At 38.4% G+C, this 20,458-nt stretch overlaps 1 protein-coding gene across 1 annotated transcript in view; it reads left to right on the top strand.

Annotated features, from left to right (window-relative positions):
* The first annotated feature begins 2,746 nt into the window (after positions 1-2,746).
* Positions 2,747-20,458, top strand: part of LOC124605246 (zinc finger protein OZF-like) — a 59,012-nt gene continuing 41,300 nt past the window's right edge. The window contains exon 1 of the mRNA XM_047136798.1: positions 2,747-2,890. The gene's annotated coding sequence lies outside the window, so the exon portion shown is untranslated. The remainder of the gene's footprint in view (positions 2,891-20,458) is intronic.

Raw genomic sequence — 20,458 nt, 5'->3', positions numbered from 1 at the left:
AATCCGCAAATGCTCAGTTATCATGTGTGTCTCATTGGTATTTAAAAAAACTGAAACAGATATATTGGTAGAACACAGAAATGTAGAAGGGCCTTGACCACACAATTTTTCATTAAGCGTTAAGTGTTCCCAAATTTCGTCATCAGTCTGAAGCTGTGGAATTAAGTGTACAAGAAAATTAACGATAGAAAACACAAGTATGCATCTAAGTATTTCAATACACAGAAATTTCAGTTAGTATTGTACTTACATAAAAATCAAACTTTTGTACAAAGCTCACGAAAGCGAGCGCATAGACTGAATACAATATAAGGTTCATCTCATTTATGCATATTTGATAGTGCCATTGTCAATTCGAATAGAACCAGTGCCAAACTGAGTTTGACAGTTAAACTATCAAAGAGGTAAGTGATGGCCAATAGGTGGCGCTAGCATTAACCATGGCAAGCAAGTCAAAGAGTAACTTTACAAACTTATTAAGTACGTACATGCATGCAACTCGTGAACAACTTGACAAAATACATTTATGCTGCTTTTATGGAAGAGAAAGCCATCCTAACAGTATGAAAAGTGCATCGTTAGGTAACACTGTAAATAACTGAAGACTACGTCTGTAACTTCAGATTAGATATGTGTGTGTGTGTGTGTGTGTGTGTGTGTGTGTGTGTGTGTGTGCAACCGACTTTACTTCGCCCTCACGTTGAAAAAGGAGACACATGTACTGCTATGGGAAAACTTATTATCTTCTACTTGCTCCCAGTTAATTAAAGTACCACAGCATAGGAAGATATAGCCTGCATTGTCCCTGGAAGCAACGGAAATTTTTCTATTTCTTTTATTTCATTGCACTCCTGCCTGTATGTTATGCATAATACTGTGATTTTGTTCATAACTTCTTGCTTAGTATGTAGGTGAGAAAGATGTGATATCCCTACCATTTTGGAAACTGTTAGTGCTATTTTATTTTTTCCTTGATCGTAGTTTACATACCGTAGTTATAGTAAATCACAATACAGTCAGGTAAGTAGTAATAAAGCAATTTTTCACTAACATATGAGGCGAATCATCGACACAAACAACGTTCTTCGTATTGTCAAACTTTCTGTTAATCAAAATTCCTGTCAACAAGCTCCATGCTTGACAAGTACATCAAACAGTACCATACACATTCAAATATTTGGCAAGCATAGTTAAGTTTGACAAAATGTTTAATCATTTATAGGGGCCTTAAACATGAGGTGTAGGAAGTGGAAGATTGGAATCTCGTCAAATACCGCAATATTTTTTTGTTTGTAAATCTAATCAAAAGGCTTTGATGATAATTTTTGTTGAGTTAATTGGTTTAAATTATTTTTTTATTTCTCATACCTTACCACGAAATTTTCATCATCTTCTTGACTTTTTTATTTGTTTTTATTTTCCTTCTTATCATTCTTTATTTCGTTTGGAATCTGTTTGCGTTGTTTATAATCTTCACCCAAGTGCCATCCAGGATTGCTCATCGGTTTGTAATGTGCAGCATAGTTTCAAATAACCAATGACACCGAGAAATTACAGTTTGCTTTTAGTGTTAAAAATGAAATTTTGCTGCGAAAGATGGCTTTGCAAACAAACATATTATGATCTTTTTCTGTCTCGATTTTGCCTGTAGAGGCTACCCTTCAACAACAAGAACAAAGCGATCATGACTTTAGTTCTGCTGCAGACTGTTGATCGACGTTTTCTCGGTTACAGTCCCCATCGCGGTGCTGTGGCCATGAGTTTGACTTCAGGGCTAGAAAACCTGCCGTCTGCCACATTTCGGTCATTGTTAACTTAAAATCAGCCGTCGATAGAGCACCTACCATCTCCGTCATACCTCGCGGCGGCTGCTTCCAACATTGCTCTGGATCACACATTAAGAGCATTTCTGAAGTGACCTGCTGGTTTTCTATGTGGCGTGTAGCCGAGCGGTAGTCGGCAGCGAATGTGCCCACACTGTAGCGGCAAGTAATTTTAATCAGACAAGATCATGTTTTTGAAAGGGCTCGCAAAGATTTTGTGTGAGCCGTGCACAGGGTGTCTTTGAAATTATACATGAAGAAGGACAAGCAATGGAACAATTCTGAAGCTTCAAGCAGCAGCATAAGAAAATGATCAAATCTCCCGTAAATTGAAGAGAAATAACAAAATAGATGGTCATTGTGTTGTCCTAATAAAAGAGCAAAGACGTTACATTTGTACCGCCCATTTGCATGACTTTTTATACCACTGTGCAATGGCTGAGTTTGGGCATTATCAAAATATTTACAGAAGGAAATTTAAGTTTTTTTCATCCTTAAATTTGTAGTTTCTACGAATTTTTTTCGATAGCATATTCCCAGTTTAGACATTTATGCAAGGCCAAAATAAAGACAAAAAGTGAAATATCGTTGATTTCATAAAAACACAAAGTTTGTTAGTACTGTTTCAAAGTATCATAACAGAAATAAAACATACTGTTATTCCCATTGTCATTTCACAATAGTTACCCGTCCATCTGACCCACGACGAGAAAAGTTACAACTTTTCACGACTATGGCTGTAACAACCCATTACGTTTGAAAAAATCCTCGAAGGCACATTCCTACCTCAAGAACAATTACGGTTTACACATGTTGAGATAAGATAAGGGCAAAATTTACACGGGCCCCTTTTTATATATATATACACCATGAGTCCGTGTCTGGCTACTAATTGCTTTTTTTTTTCGTTGCCAAGTGTTTAATATGCCGGTGCTTCGAAGAGTTCTGTCTCGCGTAGTTTGAAAAAAAAATGTTCTGTCAGTGTAACGCCCCTGCATTTCTTGAAAACGTGAAGTCATCATGACAGTTTACATCAGCGCCCATATATATCGCAGAGGCTTTAAAGGGTAAGAAAGAATTACGCATTAGGAAGAACCAGGAAATATGTACCGGTGCATGATTTTGAGCTTTGCATATAAAATTTAGAGTCAATTTAAACGTAGGCCGTCAGTGACAATTGAAGTCCTTCCTACATTGAAGAAAACACGTTTGGAATAAAAAGCAACAAACAGTAACCCAAACACAACTTTAGTTCGAAGGCAGGTGCACCAATTTCCAGAAGCACTAATTGTGGAAGCAGCATTTTGTGGTGGATATGTTATTACAAATTGTATTTTAATCCCGTGTGTGCTAATACATGCGTTAACCCCCACAATGTTGTACTCGTGCACTTGTATTAAAAAGTAAATATGTACTCTTGTTTCTGTACCGAGTTCCGTGAACGTTTTGTTACATTATTGATCATAGAACAAACAAGAACGTGACAAGAAGCTCTTAATGTAGTTTTGTTACTGAAACACATGAATATATGTCTAAGAAATCAAATAGTTATTCAGAACTTGTTAAGGAGATACAGTTGTTACAATTGGAATTATACTGTTTATATTAAGAATTGGGTGGTATGTGAGTGTTACAAAAATTTCGTGTGTCTAAAAATGTGAAGTTTTCCATTTGCATTTTCATTTACTTCGAAAACGAATGCCGAAGAAAAATGGGTCCATGAGCCGAAAGTGTTAAACAGAAAAAAATGAATCGAAACAGAAATATAACCCGTACAGTTGGTGCATGAGATTGCTGTCACTTTCGGTTGGTATTGTGATCAAAGAAAAAAATATGCACACAGTGCCAAGCAGGTGATTTTCATTATTTACTACCACATACTACATCTTAATCATTATCGGAGTGATTGGATCAAATTTAGGGAACAGAAATACTATTAGGAATATACATACAATAAAATAGAAACACATTAATAGAATATATAAGTTAGTGTAAAAATTTATAACAAAGGAATTTAATGTAGGCTATTACTTTTCTGAAACTGGCATCAACTTAAATTACGAAAAAAATCATTACTCATAATGAAACAGCAGTTTTTGAGTGGCCTTATATTTTGTCAATTCCACACCTCCATTTTGCAGTAACAGTGTAAAAATATTAAACTAAATACAGAGGTCACAATCTTTGAGTATTAGGAGTTTGGTTCTGAACTTTTTCAGTGGTGAGGATAGTACTTCAGAAGGTAACAAATTAAACATGTTCAGTGCTACCAGAGAAAAGCTGTCACATGTTTTACATAATTAATAGCACAGGATGCGTATGTTGTCATGTTTCCAAATGTTGTAGTTGGGACATTCATTCTTGATTCTAAACGTTTCATGATTTTCTTTCCCATAACAAAGGTTGTTGAAGGCATGTTCACTGAATATTGTAATTAGGCTATTTCTTGCTGGATGAAGATAGGTCTCCAGGGATTCATTTTCTTACTTGATACCATAATATTTTTTCTGGAGGAATACACACTCATTCTTCTGAGTAGCCCCACAACTATAGTTCATAACTAATGTAGTAGTGAATGGGTGTGTGATATGCTATTAAAAATTATTTTGCTGTTGTTATACAAGGTGTATCATAATTAATGGCGTAAATGCATACAGTTGAAATGCCATGATACTAGAAGCAAAAAAGTCTCTGTAACAATAGGGTTGAAAATGTATACCTTAAGAGCTAAGAGCAATTTTTCATCTTCGATACTGTGAAGAAAACCTCTTCTACTGCAAGCAAGCTCTCTGCTTTCCATATTTTGGGAAATGATAGTGTGGACCAAAAAAGAAGAAAAATCCAGTAAACACGTGATCTAAAATGCATACTTTAAGAGTTATGAGCATGTGCTCATCTTTGCTACGTGGAAACACAATTCTTCTAATAAACAATTGCTCATAACTTTTGAGGTATGCATTTTAGAGCAAATGTTGACTGGACATTTTTTCTTGTTTTGGTCCATACTACTACTACTTCCCAAAATGTGGAAAGCAAAGAGCTTCCAGTAGAAGAGATTGCTGCTAGATACCCTCAACTCATACAGTTATGTTTGCCTTAACTATGAGCCTACCAGGCAGAATGCCTCCCTAGATAATGTCATATCAAACATTTGCAAAGATGATGTAATCTTAAATGTTGTTAAACCAATGCTCTCTGGCCATGATGGAATTTTCCTAAAATTAATGGCATTAAAAAAAAACAGGCTCAACCAATAGAAACCAGGACAGTGAGGCAGTTAAACCCATCAAATATAATAAATCTCATACAAAGACTTATGATCATGGACTGGTGTAATGCTGTCATGGAAAATGAGTTATTAAGCGTTGCTTTTAATTATTTCTTAGACACTATTACCACTATCTTTAATGAATATTGCCCCTTCGTCATTAAACACAATAGACTAAATGCAAGGAGAAAACAGAAAAGAAAAGTAACTGACTGGTATACACCTTACTTAAATAACTTAAGGATTCTGTTAAGAATTTTCTATGATAAATCTTTCTTGAATAATGAGTATAGACACACACATGCCAATTTAAAAAAGAAATCATTTCTGCAAAGAAAAATGCTAATGATAACTATATTTATCAGTCCAGCAACAAATATAAAGCAGCATGGAAAACAGTTAAAGCAGAAACAGGGCTAATTGCAGAAAATTTACCTGTTCCTCCAAGTGCAGTTGAACTAAATAATAGTTTCATAAAGTCTGGAGAATTAGCTATGACAAATGAAAGTAATTTAGATGATAGGACAGACTTCCCAAATTGCAGGAAACAGAGTTGACAGGAGACTTGCCAAAATTTGAATGGAGTACCATTTATAAGGATGTACTGGATGTAGTCAGATCACTAAGCAACTCCAGAACTGAGGACATCCATGGTTTTTCTAATTTTACCATAAAGAAAATAATAGACACTATATGCATTCCACTGTCTTACTTAATCAATAGGATGTTTACAGAGGGAACATTTCCAGGCTGCCTTAAACTGACAATTGTATTGTCCACATACAAAAAGAAAGACAGAAATTCACACAAAAACCACAGACACATAGCAATAGTACCAATATTATCTAAAATTATTGAAAAATTAATGAAAGACCAATTAAACGACTTTTTGGAGTGTCACAACCTTCTCAATAAGGCTCAGTATGGATTCCGAACTGGGCTATCAATAATAAAAGCAGTTCAGGAAGTTGTCTTATCAATATACAACTTTAGTTGATTTAACCAAGGCATTTGACACTGTCTCACATAGCATTTTAATTAAGAAACTAGACAAATATGGAATAACTGAAACAGAACTATTACTGCTGAAATCATATTTGACAAACAGGAACCAAATGATCTATATAAATTCAAATAACAAATCTGGCCTTCTCAAGGTAAAATATGGAGTCCCACAAGGATCTGTACTGGGACCTTTCTTATTCATTGTGTATGTGAATGACCTGCCCAACACATTACCATATAAATCTGTAATGTATGCAGACGACACAACTTTTATCATGTCACATAGTGATGTGAATGTTGTCAAACAAATGAACAAATCCATGATGGAAAAGGCAGTTCACTGGTTCCATGAAAATAGGCTGTCATTAAATAAAAAATAAAACTGAACACATCCTCTTTTTCCCTTAGCGATATTAATAATGGACCTAATGAACTCAGACATTCAGTAAAATTGCTAGGCATTTATCTTGTTACCAAATTGTGCTGGAATACCCACACAGAAAAGCTGTGCAGTAAGTTGGCAAGAGTTCTATATCTCCTCTGAAAACTGAAGGATTGTGTCAGTAAGGAGTGCATACTTATGGCATACCATGCCTATTTTCATACTCATCTGCATTATGGAATACTTCTTTGGGGAAACTCTGCTGGGGCAAAAGATGTTTTCCTCTGGCAGAAGAAAGCCATTAGATGTATTTTTGATGTGAGCAATTTAACTTCTTGCTGACAGTGCTTCATTGAGCACAAAATTCTTACAGTTCCCAGTCTGTACATACTTAAAGCACTTATGCATGCCACAGAGAATGCCCACATGTATGAAAGCAGGTCAGATGTGCACTCATATGAAACCAGAAATAGGAACTTATTAGACAGTCCTTGGACACATTTGAGTTAAATCCAAAATAATTTTTTACATGCTGGCAAAACATTTTACAACAATACATCATGTGGAATGAGGGAATTGCATGAGAATAGATTTAAAATGGTGGTGGAGACATGGTTGAAAGAGAAAGCATTCTATAGCATAAGTGAATTCCTACATAATGAAAAAATATGATTCTCTATTATTATAAATGTGATTGTGATCAAAGAAACTGTAATTTATGTCATACAACCATACTGACCTTTTGTATAACCATATATACCATATGTTAACGTTTGTGTAATCATTTGTACCACAATCTGTAACACTATGAAACTACTGACCTTATGTATAATCATTTGTATAACCATCTGACGATGCCTATACAACACAACAGTTGTCTACAGGCAAATAAATAAATAAAAGTATCGTAGATGAAAAATTACTCATAGCTCTTAAGGTATGCATATTTGACCCTGTGTTTACTGAGACTTTTGTGCTTCTAGTATCGTGTACTGTCACCTGTATGTGTTTACGTAGTTAATTATGATACACTCTGTGTTGAGAGATATGCAACACATGAAGAGTTGAGGATATGTGCAAGCTTTTACAGTCAGGTGACTTCTTGTGGCAGTATGGTTGAAAGGGACAGAAGAGGGATGAAGGAAAAATACTGGCGAGCTTTAGGAAGTGTGGCGAGTCTTGAAAAAGTTGCCCAGAACTCCTGCTCAGGAGAGACTTACTGGACAGGATGAGAAGGAAAGACTGATTGTTAGGGATTGCACTGGATGAGATTTGAAAACCTGAGAGGTCAATTGTGGAAGATAGGGTAATAAGCATGACAGAGATTTCTGACAAAACATTGTGCAAAAATTAATAAGAGCGGAAAGCCAAGTACATTATATGCGATAGACATGAGGTGAGCAGGTGGGGGAATGGAGAGTTCAGAAAATAAAAGATAGAGAAAATGAAAAGAGTGTGAAGAAAGAAATAGTTAATTACAATAAATGCTGAGACAAAGGAAATTAATGTAAATTAAGGCCAGATGGGTGGTGAGAACTAAGGATATGTTGTAACTCCCATTCCCACCTGCATAGTTCTGAGAAACTGGTATCGGGGGGGGGGGGGGGGTTACGGGTGAACCAGATGGTACAGATGGTAGTATGTGTGGTGATGAAAGAGGCACCGAGGTCATGCCTGTCGTGCTATAGAGCATGCTCTGCAACAGGACATTTTGTGTTATCAGTATACACGCTATGTCTGTGCCCGTTCTAGCTGACTGATAACTTGGTGCTAGTCATACCAGTGTAGAAGCCCAAACAGTGTTTAAGTAACAGTTCGTACACAGAACACACCTTTTTACAGTTGGGTCCTCCGTTGATAGATTGTTTTGTCAGTTACAGGGCCGTAATAGATGGTGGTAGGAGGGAACATAGGGCACAGTGGGAGCGGGCAATGGCGCAGGAGCCATAGAGTAGGAAAATGGATGCAGAAGAAGCATAGGGCGTGACTAGGATATTGAGGAGGAGGGGGGGGGGGGGAGGGTCAGCGAAAAGGTATTCTAAGTGTTGTGAGACAGAATGGACCTCGTTTCAGGACAAGATGTTAGGGAGTCCAGCCTTGTCAAAGTAGCTGATTGATACATTCAAGATCAGGATATTATTGACTGACAGGAGGTGTACTCCAGAGCTGTTTCTTTAAAGGGATCAGTGAGTATTGCACGTGATGACCCAGACAATATGCTTTGGATTTAGGCTGGTGGGTTAACAACATCCAGTGAAGGTTGAGGTGTGAATAGTGGTGTATTGCTATAAAGAGTCTGATCCTGAAGAGACATGTTTGCCTTGAATTCCAAGGCTGTGTGGGAGGAAAAATTCGGGATGAAAAGGATGGCAACTACCGAAATGTAAGTACTGTTTTGTCAACAGAAGTGTGTAGCTGACCCTTAGTGTGGATGAGCTCAACCTCAAGGAAAGTGGTTTGGGATTCAGAAAAGTACCATGTGAAATTTAGTTGAGAAGACTGTATTTAGAGATCCCAAAAATTTTAACAGGTCATTCTCACCAGGAATCCTTATGGCAAAGAAGTTGTCAGTGTATTTAAACCAAACCAGGGTTCAAGGCTAATGAGTCCCAGGAAAGTCCCCTCCAAGTGGTCCGTGAAAAGGGTGGCAGAGGAAGAAGCCATCCTGGTTCTCGTGGCCATGCCCCTGATCTTTTGAATGTCTGCCCCTCAAAAAGGTAAAGTAGTTGTTCATAAATATAAAGTTGGTTAAGGTATTTGAGGCAAACTTACACCACAGTCACCTTTGCAGAATGAAGTGGTACCCATTGATGTGCATATTGATTTTCCATTGTTCTTATTCTGCATTTTGACATGTCCTTGGAGGTGGAAATAGGCTTTGTCTTTCTACAGAATATTCTGTGGTCATTCTTTGTCAACTTTCATGTGAGCAAGAAATTCCAGAGGGAATGTTTGTCTTGCTAGCAGGTTAGCAGGAAGCAGCTTCTGAACATGATTAATTTTGTATGGATAGCAATGCAGGATGTTTTGCAGAATTTTATGCAATGTAATGATGTGGCCAAAGCTTCTACAGGTGTCAGATCTTTTGGAATTTTGTTATCATTTTCTATAGACCGTTAAGCAAATCATTTTCTCTACATCCATAGCAGACATCAGACCAATGCCGTTTTTCATACATTCAGTATATGGAACTTCTGCAGGTCTACTGACACACAGTCACTTTTCTTGTAAAAGAGCTATACCAGCAGCGTGTGATCATTCATGGTGACAGTTACGTTTGGTATCTTGGGCGAGTTGAACTCCCAAGGGCTTAAGTCAGGGGAGTGCAGTAGATTGTATAGCACTTAGCAGCCCCATCAGTCAAACAATCAGTAACAGCTTGCACTGTACGTGCTTGAGCATTGTCCTGCAAATTGATGGTCAGGTCCTGCAGAAAGTGTCATTACTTCTGTCTCTAAACTGGTTGTCGGTTTTGTTCCAAAAATGAACAGTATAGAGACAGAAGTGATGACACTTTGTGCAGAACCTGACCATCATGTTGCATGACAATGCCCAAGCACATATTTTACAAGCTGTTATTGATTTGTGTGACTGATGGGGCAGCTAAATGCTATACCATCTACTGCATTCCCCTGACTTAAGCCCTTGTGAATTCAACTCGATTTATAAACTGAAGGAAACACTTCACGGCATTCACTTCAGAACTGCTACAGATTCGTCAGGCAATAGACCATGCCACTCTAACTGTCAACACAACTGGCACTGCTAAGAGTATCCTACGACTTCCACATCACTGGCAATGGGCTATACACAGCGCTGGTGACTACTCTGACGGTCAGTAAAACTTTGAAACACCTATCTATTTTGTTCAAGCTGTAAATAAATAGTTGCCACTATTAAAGTTCCAACTCTCGTATTTTACAAGTACAAACTGATGCAAGATAAGATAATATGAAACAGGAACCAGTTGATTGGTGTAAGTGTCTTGTCTACAAGGTGTTTCCAGGTACTCCTGAATTTTCTTTTTGTGCAGTCTTGCTAAATGAGGTCCGCTGTTTCTTTCATAGTTCCACAGCCACATTGGTCATCGTCGGTCATTGCCATTTATGTAGTGTTGCTTTGGTCATTTCCTGGTCAGTTCTGACACAGTTGAGGGAGTTCCACATTTTTCTTTTCAGATTCACTCCTGGGGCTTGAATGGTCAGATGTGTTTTACATTTCTTCTTTTGACCATGAATTGAAATCCACTGATTTCTCCAGTCTACTCTTAGTTTATATTCTCAGGCAAGTTGGCCACTGTTAACCCATATTGGTTCTCAATACTTTAACTGAGTGCACAGTAATGGACAGTTTACACTAATTGGTATCCAATGCCATGTTGTGTCTGAGTATGGGTTTTGCACTGGATTGAGTGATGTGTGCTCGTGCTAAAAGGAATTCAACCTGTTGACCAAAATGACAGGGAGACTTGCTTGTCCAACTTATATTTCCCAAGGTGGATATGTAGGGTCGGAGGATGAGGAGGAGAATAAGCTTCTCAGAAAATAAAGATAACTTCTAAGTTTTATTCAGAATCTCAGTTACCGAAATGACTTCCCTAGCAGAAGTACTTTCACACTAGTAGCCAAGCCGTTCTCAATAAGACAGTGATTGTTTATCACAGTTTTATCTGGTTAATGAAACCCTCATATAAGTTCTAAGACCAGCAGAGTTCTGCAACTTTTATATTCCCAGCAAATCCAGATTGTAAATAGGGTCTGTATACTAGTTCTGAACTAGAAGTATCAATGGGGACAATAGGAGGTTGGTGCTTTTAGAGGAGCTAAATGTCAGAACCATAGAAACATACTGCTGTTACTTAAACTGTTTTAGGGAAGAGACAGCAATTATAAATCAGGCTGATTGGATGATGCTTTGTATATGTGTGCTCCCAAAAGTCAGTCCAATTATTTATCCTTTCTTCAATAATTAGGAGACCAAAAAGCTCAGAAAATGTACAGGTAGTTCCACGTAATGTGAGTAGCCTAATATTGCATAAACACTTCAATACGCTGAAACAATGTTTTTGACAAGTGGTAGTATGCCAAGGAATTTGCTACTTTTCTTGTCTGTTCTTGTGCTCCATCTTTAATGACCTTGTCACCAATGGGACATTAAACCTCTAATCTTCCATTTCCAGGACTAATATTTTGCTATATCATCAGCAGTGCAACTTTTTTTTATATCTTGTGTGATATTTAATCAATGGTGATTTCACAAATGGAACTATGCATCTTATTTAGCAGCATTCTGAGAGCCACTGAAGATAGTTGCATTTTGCATCACAGGACTTTACTGGAAGAGTGGTGTGAGAGGCCACTTACAAGGGTGTAGGCACAAAGGGGATTCAAAAACTGTGTAGGAAAAAAAAATGGTTTAAGAAGTAACCGAGATATAGATGTGGGTTGTCCTGACTCTTGTGTCCGTAACTTCTGCTAATGAGGAGGCAGCTTTCCCTTAGTCCACAACTCTAAGCACACTCTCTTGTCACAGTATCACTATGTCCATGAAATAATGTGATTTATAAGGTGACAATACACATGGATCACACACCACCACCTGTACATTTTGCTCATGTTCCACAGTTGACTTCTTGCTGCTACTTCAGTATGGTATTGTAACATCTCAGAGGTTGGCAAGGGGTGCAGAAAAAAATTGCTATTTGCCTAAAGGCTTCCAATATCTGCCATCTGAGGAATGGAGGGAGACTTTTGATCTGCCATGGTATAACTAGAGTTCTTCATAGTACACTGGTGTGCAAAACTTAAGGACCAAAGTAACGTTCGCATGATGTGTCACTGCTAAGTAACATAGACTTGATGAAGTTTGAACCATACGTAGAAAACACTGCTACAGAATAGTACAGAAGACCATTGAAAGACATACACAATGAGCTGAACAGAAATGGCACTTTTATTCTAAGACAATAATTACACTGATATCACCACAATGTATGGTCCCCTGCCCTTTATAAAAGGCAGGAAACAGTTCTTTGTAGCGTATGTGATCGCCATGGATGGTGAAGTATGCTCTGCAGTGTGCTCCCATGCTGCCAACAAAGTTGGTAAGGAGTTCATGTGGTAGCACGTTCCATTCCTCCACCAGTGCAGTGGACAACTGCTGGGTGGTTTTTGGTACAAATGGAAATACTGCAATACATCTCCCCAAAGCATCCCAAATATGCTTAATGCGATTTAAGTCCAAGGAACGAGCAAGCTAGACCACGCACCAAATGCGAGGGTGGTTTGAAAAGTTCTTGGAATGGAATACAAAAAAAGTTTTTAAATCCCTAAACTTTCTTTAATATTTCAATGTAATCTCCTTGTAGATTAAACCACTTGGTCCAACGACATTCCAGTGCCTGATCCCATCTCGAAAATGAGTTTTCTCCAGGCCTGCAAAATAGTTGTCAACTCCGGCTATCAGTTCTTCATCTGAAGTGAGTGTTCGTCCTCCAAGAAAAATTTTCAGTTTTACAAAGAGATGGAAGTCCAACGGAGCCATATCAGATGAATAAGGTGGGTATGGCAACAATTAATTCCTTAGTTCGTGTAATTTTGCCATGGCGACGCCACGTGTGCGGGCACTCATTGTCTTGATGGAAAATGACTTTCTTCCTTGCTAAAATTGGCCCTTTTTTTGCATATCTTTTGTTACAAATTGGTCAGGAGGTTGGCATAGTATTTTCCAGTAATTGTTTACCCAGTGGGGAGATAATCTACAAACAGAATCCCCTTCACATCCCAGAAGACTGATGCCATGACCTTTCCTGCCGAAGGAATTGTCTTTGCTTTCTTTGGTGCGGAGAATCAGCATATTTTTTCACTGCTTTGCCTCTAGGGTCTAGTAGTGCACCCAAGATTAATCTGTGGTTACAAACCGGCACAAAAATCTTGTTCGTTTCTCCTAAAACAGGTCAAACATTGTTCTGATATGTCCATTCTCATGCATTTTTGATCCAGTGTCAAGAGTCGCAGCACCCGTCTTGCAAATAGTTTCTTCATTTCTCATTCTTCACTTAAAATGTGATATACCCTTTCAGATAAAATCTGGCAAGCGTGATCAATTTCACGCACTTTCAATTGATGATCCTCCATGACCATTTTGTGCACTTTTGCATTGATTTCTGGAGTAGTGGCACATCTTGGCTGACCACTGTGTGGATCATCATCTAAGCTCTCCTGGCCAAATTTAAATTCATTTGTCCAGTTGGCAACAGTTGAATATGAAGGAGCAGAGTCCCCCAGTGTATTCTGGAAATCAGCACGAATGTCCTTTGCTTTCATACCTTTCTTTATGAAGTACTTAATCACTGCTGGAATCTCAATTTTTTCCGTCTTCGCATATCACTATGTGGGAACAACAACAGAGCTACATCACCACCACAGCTCTCTTCCAGGAACACTGACGTGGCACGTGTTTACAGTCAACAGTCCAATGAATATCACGTGAATAACTCATTGCGCTAGCGCTGACCTCTCGTGGTGAGTCCAAGAACTTTTCAAACCACCCTCGTATCCTCACGTTTCAAGAGCTTCTCCACATATTTAATTTGATGCATCGTCCTCCACAAAAATGAAGTCAGGGCTGCATACACCCCTGAAAAAATTGCACATGGGGAGGGTGCACAGTGCCATAGTAACATTGAACAGAGAGCATACCATGTCTGATGATTTGGAGGTCAGTACACTCTTGCAATATAGTGTCTCACCACACCACAATACTTGGGCCACCAAAACAATTATGTTGGACAATGCTGAACGTGGCCTCATAGGGCGAGAGGCGGGAACACATAATGAGCCCAGGAACATTGTTGGACATGATCATTGTGGTTGTCAAGGTGTTGTGCTGTAGGGGGATACTATGTTACATGGGCATACTGACCTCCAAATTTTTGAGCACAGTACTTCTTCTCCATGTTCATCTTTTGTACAGCGAAGGTGGAGTAGCTCTTGGAAGGAGAGGATACTAAGTGAATGCACTGACCTGCCTGTTCCCCTCAACTTAAAACAATCGAGCGGGTGTGGGATGTGTTGGGGAGACATATTTTAGCATGTCCACCTGCACCAATGACCGTCCAGCAATTGTGGAGGAATGAAATTGCCTACCACAAGAACTCCTTACCAACTTTGTGGCCAGCATGGGAGAAAGTTGCAGAGCATGCATTGCTGCCCATGGTGATCACACACACTATTAAGAATCATGTCCCATCACAAATCGTGGTGACTTCAGTGTAATTTTTGTCTTTGAATAAAAATGTAATTTCTGTTAGTCTCATTGTGTATTTATTTCAGTTATCTTCTGTACTATTTTGCAAATGTCCTTTCTATGTATGGCTCATCAAGCTACGTTACTTGGCAGTGACACATCACGTGAAAATTACTTTCATTCTTAAGTTTTGCATACCAGTTTATCTAATAGAATAATTAGTGAAATGGAAAATATATATCACACTATTTCATCAGACTTTATTTACTTGTCAGAAATGCCTTAACTGTAAGTTATGAATATTCAACTTATTTTGGTGTCAAATATGCTAGGGTTTTTGATACAGCTGAACTGCTTCCAAGATCCAGGTGATAGAACAGATGAATAGCATTGGCACAGCTTCCCTTTTTCATATTTTGTAGTTTATTTTCAGTGTGTGGGTTAAGAGACGATATTTTAACATTGAAATAGCTTAGAGGATATTTAAGACAATGCCAGTGTCTGCAGCAAATTGTGAACATATGTTCAGATGATAGAAAAATCTACTTAAAGTCAAGTACAAGTGAAAACACATTTTCAGATTTAGCCACGTATCTTGTCAACAGAATACGACTCAGCTGTTAAACTTGACCTCAGCAACATAATAAATGCAAGGGAATTAAAATTAAAAGTATAGCTCTATTAATAACTACCTGAGCAATTAAATAAAAATTCAGAATGTGGTAAAAATTAAACATTTCTTTGAACCAAGAATCAAATCATTACTGCTGCTGTTTGTGTTTAAGTACAGAAGACATAACTTGAATCAATCTAATAATCTTCTCAAGTTAGTTGGGTCCACAGCCACAGTGCAATGAACGTGAATGGATGCCTTAGTTGTAAACAGTGTAACAGTCCAGGGAAGCCTACAGAACCAGGGTGATACAAGTAATGCAAATGGTATCACAATAAGGTCATCTGAAAGGGAAACTATATTAAAATCTGACCACACAAGTATTTAATAACAATTCCCTTTGTTCGTAGTGTTGGGCGCTTTCCCCTTTAGCACCCTTATTTTAAAACTGTGAAATTAATGTGTTCCCCATTAAGTGTTAGCATTAAACTGTTGAAAGCTGAATTCCTGCCACTAAACCAGATACCAATTAATTAACCAACAATCTAAAAGCTAAACTACACTAACAGTTACAACATTAAACAAATAAAAAAATCTTAAAGGGAAGAAGTGTACTAGATTTCAGCTTCTAGGCACAATTCTCAGTAGCCACTTGCATCTCAGTAATGAACAGTTTGACAAAAGAATGGTGAGATCACTCGGCTTCACTCCAAATAAAGGCTTGGTGTGAGCTTATCTACATCCAAATGCTTGTGTTCACACATAAAGCAGGCCAGCAATGCTGCCCCCAGTCACCACAGCTGTAGCACATGCTGACCTCTACAAAGTAATATAATTCAAGAACATACAGAAATTAAACCCACTGTTTGAAGACACTTATTACAACAAACACTGACACGCATTAATATGGTAACCTGGTGCTCAAGACAAATTATATGCGGTGGTCTTTCATTGACTAGAATACACAGATTGGCTAACAGGGCCCAGCGAACTACGATAAGCAGCAGTAATGTTTACTAATACCCTCACACATACAGTTTCCACTGCACGTCCAGCTGCACTCCTCAGTTGTGCAGTATCAGAGCTATAAAACATTAGCATCAGTATATCTGTCAGCCAAACCATCATCAGATTTCAGCTATATAAAATGCTACCATCACACACTGTCAACCAGTTCCTTACAGTACTCTTTTAACAACCTTGTATCATGTCGTACATGTTGTACCATTCACTGCTGCTGGTCATATGTTTTTCTGACAACTCGTTTCAACTGACTCCATGTCCACTTCCTCCTGCCACTGCCATCAGATGGTGCTCATGTTTGGTCATCCTGCACCGCCCAACAATGTGCCCGTACCCTGACACAAGCAAAGATGTGGCAACTTACAGCACATACTCCCCCCTCCCGACCCCCCCTCACACACACACACACACACACACACACACACACGGAGGTCGGGGCCCACATCTGCAAGGTGTGACTGCCCCATTGTTAACTATTTATGGCTGTAGACACTGGCTTCACATGGTAGAGATGAGCTCTAATCGTTTTCTTTCTCCTTTGGTCGAACAATAACAGGATGATAGATATCAAAATTCTTATGATTTCCCAAGATTCAGTCTTCCTTGGTAACAATTTCTTCACAGTGTTATCAGTTGCCTTAGTAGTTACTCCCAGGATATACACAATCACCAATCTGGTGGGGGTATGACTGCCGAATTGTTGTCTCTCTGCTTTTCCATCTGATGGGGTTTTCTTATATTATTTCTGGCTCACCTCCACTGTGTAATGATTTACCGAGTGGTTGTCCTGTCCAGCAACAGGTCATCTATGAACCACAAATTACTCAGTGGGGTTGTAATCTTAAAACTGAGGAACAACTTGTGTGTGTGTGTGTGTGTGTGTGTGTGTGTGTGTGTGTGTGTGTGTGTGTGTGAGGGGTGGGGGGGGGGGGGGTTGGCTCAGTGACTCTTATGTTTTATTGTATTAAAGGCCAACTTTAGCTAGGATTGTGATTAATCTGTCACCCGTTGATCCCTGCTATGTAGCTTATTAAAGCAGAGCACAAATTCCAATTCACTCTTTCGTCATAAGATGGATTGGGATCATATGTGTGGGTTGTATTATGATGGATATCAAAGTCAATATGAAAGTTCTTGAACTCCTTCAATGTGAAACAGATGGTATTGTCCATTACTATGTTTGGTTGGCCTACATATTCCTGCTATGTTTTTAAGAGAGGAAATGGTAGAACTGGATGTGGCAGTCCTTGTAGGGAAGAACCACATGAAATGTGAAAATTCATCTACACACATGAGAATATAGCAGTTCCCTTCCCTAGAAATTGGTAACTATCCCACGAAGTTGACATAAAGCCTGTCAAATATCCTTTCAGTCAGGTTAGATGCTAATAGCCCGACCTCTGTATTCTGTGCTGGTTTGCTTTCAGCACGTCTTACACACGTAATTCTGTTGTGAATGTCGGCGTCCATCTAATGCCATATAAACTTCTCACATATTTTATTCCTAGTTTTAAATAATTCCAGGTGTCCACCTATTGGATATTCATGGTAATATTAAAAAGGCACAGTACCAGATCTTACGGCACAACTATTTAGTTTTCTTGTTGTACATTTCAATACAACACACCACACTCTGCTTCATCAAATACGACCTAACATTCACTCTTTATTGAAGTTTCTCCCTGATGTCGCAGAGCTCCCTATCATTATTCTGGTAATCATTGATACCTTTAAATAACAAGGCGGCATGTCAACAAGAATTATGTTAATAGTTGTGGTAGGTAGTTTATCTGTTTCCCCCAGTTGGCTTCAAACATTCTACTGAACGTATCAGCAATAATGCTCCTCAATGTTAACCACATCAAACTGAAATGCCAGTATTTGCACTGCCCATCTAGCTATGCACCCTTATCTTTTTTGGTCTTCCCAAGACTCAACACCTGTTTTTTTTCCCCTAACCATAAATGAGTATGTTCCAGAGTTTCAGATATACTTTGATCCTTTCTTAGCCAGACAGAACAGCTAATGATTAGACTTCATATACTGAATATTTCTTTTCCAGGTCACTAAGTGCTCTTGAAACAAAAGCTATAGGTTGCCTTCCTGCATTGAGCCATATGTCTGTAGTATAAATTGTGTATCAAATTGGGTAATGCTAACAAAAAGGGTAATACTGTGCACTTGTTTTAGGGCACTAAAGGCCTCTTGTTTGCACCTCTCCTCCATTTAAACCTTTTGTTCTTTTTTATGTCAATCACTGAGAGGGACTGCTTTTTTGAGAAAATCCTGACTGAACCTACGAAAATAATTAGCCATTCCTATGACTTGAGCTACTGCTTTAAATTATTCGAAGGAGGTAATTCAACTTTAGACAGCAGTTTGCTAGGCTTAGTAGTCACTCCTTTCAGTGCTACCTCATGGCCAAAAGACTGTATGGTCAAACAAGCTATATTTATCTTTCCAGAGATAAGAGGGAGTCCCACCTTTCTGAGACTCATAAACACTTTATAGAGATGGTTACAATATTCATCCATATTCTCGCCATGTTATGAGCTCGTCCAAATAATTGTAGTCATACAAAACTTAATATCTAAAAATATCTGACGCATCAGTTGTGTAAGCACGGCAGTCCTGGTGTACAAGCTGAGTGCAAATCCGTTTTGAACTTGTAAATGTTCAGTTGGTGGTAAACATTGTTATAGGTTTCAATTTTTCTGGCAGGGATATCTAATTATACGGTGTGTAACAGGTGTAACTGCAGATTTTTTTATACATTGTACCTTAATATATACACACGCCATTGTGTTGTTGTTTTCTCTCTGTATCAAACAATCTTCCACAAACACGTCACACAATTTACGATCTGATATTGTCTGCATGGTTGTAACTGCTCCACTAAGTAGACTATGCATGTCAGTGTAGACTAACTGTTTTGTGTCCACACTTCAACATCTGACCTGCTTCTCATGGGGAAAATAAGCGGCACTGATGGCTTTCTTGCCACATGAGTTTGGAGGTAATACCCAACCTAAAAACATGTAACTTTTAATAGCTATAATTATTAGTCTGCAATGATGTAAATATTGTTGTAACATTGTTCAGTACACCATCCTCAGTCACCAATAGAAATATCTGCACTTTTACCCATTACACACTGTTCGGTTTGAGAGTGAGAAAGTTCTTGGCTCCCTTGAACCACTCAAAACTAGACTGCAGGTCAGGCAAGGTAATTGAATTGTATAATTACCTTCCTACTCAACTCTCTGTAATTAACTACAGGCCTGTGATCACCATGATATTTCAGCACTTGTGAAAAAAGGTAGAGCATACAGTGATTTTGATGGCGTTATCATGTTTTTGTTTCAACATATCAACCAGTTTCTTTTAGGATCTTCATTCCTGGTGACATGAACTGATATGGTAGCTTGTCCACTGGAATATCATCTGTTACCTTTTGTAGTGTACTCAACCAACAATGTAATCCCTAATTCCAGCAGTCAACACATCCACAAACTGTTGGCAATATGTCTAAGCCTCTCTTTGTCTTCCGTCCTCAAGTGGTTTAAAGGATCAATATTATCCCTTGTGGAGTCATCAATCTGTGCTACTTAATTGTTACCATTTTCATGTTCTGTTTCCTATTATGAGCACAGACTTGTATGGACATTATCCATTTTTTCCTGTCCAATGTGATTTCAATCTTATGTAAGCAATGAAGTCAGATCCCAATATACATGGGACAGCCAAGCCTTTGCACTATCTTAACTGGATATTTTTGTGTGTATTGGCCAATTCTAATCTTAGCAGTAATCTGTCCTATTATTCCTATCATTGTTGTATTGGTGGGCGTGTATTTCTCCTTTTCTTGGCTAATATATTTCCAGTTGCAATGTACTTGGCTGTCCCTACACCACTGTTCATCAATGATCGTGGCATCACTCCATGAATTCAACAGTGCACATATTGATTCTTCATTGACTGAAATCCAAATGAATGGTAACCTACGTGTGTCCCTATTTGTTATCCCCCAAATTCCTGTTCGTGGGGTTGCCTTATTTTTTATTACTAGCTCCATGCCCCCACTGTCAGTCTTCTTT

This window comes from Schistocerca americana, chromosome 3 (genome assembly GCF_021461395.2).
Source record: "Schistocerca americana isolate TAMUIC-IGC-003095 chromosome 3, iqSchAmer2.1, whole genome shotgun sequence".
Classification (NCBI taxonomy): Eukaryota; Metazoa; Arthropoda; class Insecta; order Orthoptera; family Acrididae; genus Schistocerca; species Schistocerca americana.
This window is presented reverse-complemented; position numbering and strand designations above follow the sequence as displayed.